General features: G+C 37.5%; 1 protein-coding gene across 1 annotated transcript in view; it reads right to left on the bottom strand.

Annotated features, from left to right (window-relative positions):
- Positions 1 to 1,499, bottom strand: part of LOC107716469 (ER membrane protein complex subunit 9-like) — a 15,474-nt gene extending 13,975 nt beyond the window's left edge. The window contains exon 1 of the mRNA XM_016522931.1: positions 1,311 to 1,499. The gene's annotated coding sequence lies outside the window, so the exon portion shown is untranslated. The remainder of the gene's footprint in view (positions 1 to 1,310) is intronic.
- Positions 1,500 to 1,735: the final 236 nt, after the last annotated feature.

The following is a 1,735-nucleotide window of genomic DNA, read 5'->3' as shown; positions in this document are numbered from 1 at the left end:
TGATGTCACACAGACAGGCATCTGAGATCGGCTCGATTTGAGAAAGGGGAAAACATTTAACCAGATTTTTTTTTAAAACTACAGGGTGGATTTTTATCATTACAGGGTGGTTGTGTACACACACTGCCAACACACATTTCAGTTCAAACAACTTGTAAAAGTGCATGTAACATCCTATGACCCCTTTAAAAATGACCCAACAGCTTAGTTACAGAAAAACTACCCAGCACCTGGGTAAAAATATTAAAAACAAACCAATAAAATGACCCAACGGGCTGAACCCAGCATTTGGGTAAAAAAAAAAAAATAACCCAGCATTTTTTAGAGTGTAGTCGTTGTCTTATAACAGGGATGTAAAAATGTCTTTGTGGACCTGGTACGGATGAATCCACTGATCAATATTTTTTCTTTGTCTTTCTGTTCATGTGTTTGATGATCATAAATATGGCAGATTGCAGATGAGCAGAAAATGTCACATGGCTGAAACAGATGAATAAGTAGTCCATATGATTATCTATAAATAATTATTTAAAATTCAGTGTGTTCCTTACACAAAGTTGAACGAATTAAACTCTGTTTGCATGGTCTCTCTGTTTTGATATGGGTTTTCTGCAGGTAATCCATCCAGTTTAACACCACAATCCAATGACATAAAGGATAGGTGAAATTTAATGTGTGTAATATGGGTGTTAGCCCTGTGATGGACTGGCCATCTGTCCAGGGTATTTCCCTGCCTTCAGCCCGAGATGGTCCAGCATCCCTGCTACCCAACACTGGACAAGCAGTTTGTTTGGAAGATGGGTGAAAGGATGCAAAATGACTAAACATGCGAAGTCCACACTAATTAAAACAAACTGCCCACTAAATCAATCCAGGAAGGTGTCTTTCTAGGTTTTGATACTGCAATCCTCAATCTATGGCCAGCAAAGGAATTACCTGCTTATGAAAGTAGAAACCGTTTAAACACTTCTCGTGTGTGAACGGCTAGTAGGATGCTCGACGTTCACACAGGTTGGTACTTATAATTTCAAACGCCTTGATATCATCTGAAGATAACATTTAATTCAAACAAGCATTGTCTTTAAATTAGCATATCAGCCACTAAAGTTTACACAGGGTTTCCAGCTGGATTTCAACCAAGTCTTTCCACACTATGAAGAAACGTGAGTACAGGATTAAAATCGCGTGATATGACGATAAACGATTGTGATAAATAACTGACGTTCGCAATACAATGTATATCTATGAATCGTTGATCACAGCCGCTTTATTCGTCATGTTCACAGAGATCCATAGAAGAATACACTTACCGTTGTGTGTTTTTCCTATTCAGTAATCAAATATAAAATCCCAATAATTAAATCAAACACATTAAAACACGAATATTTGACTGTTTACTTCATAAGAACTCGAAGGAAACGGACATGAAGATAACGCAGCGTCTTTTTCTTCGTGACGCCAGTTCTCTTGCATACATCGCACGCTACTGCCGCATGCAGGTCCTTAGTGGAACACATCCATAATTATTGTTTTGGCTTTGTTTGTTTTTTTGTTTTTTTAACTATCCCTTTAACTTTTCAGGGTGGACAAACATATCCTGTGTTCAAAGACTTTAAACTGCAACTCAATAAATTACATCAGAAACTGTTTCAATCAATGTTAAAGTGATAGTTCACCCCCCCAAAAAATCAAAATTCTGTCATGAATTACTCACCCTAATGTTGTTCCAAACCAG

This window comes from Sinocyclocheilus rhinocerous, unplaced genomic scaffold (assembly GCF_001515625.1).
Source record: "Sinocyclocheilus rhinocerous isolate Xijiao unplaced genomic scaffold, SAMN03320098_v1.1 scaffold419, whole genome shotgun sequence".
NCBI classification, from domain to species: Eukaryota; Metazoa; Chordata; class Actinopteri; order Cypriniformes; family Cyprinidae; genus Sinocyclocheilus; species Sinocyclocheilus rhinocerous.
This window is presented reverse-complemented; position numbering and strand designations above follow the sequence as displayed.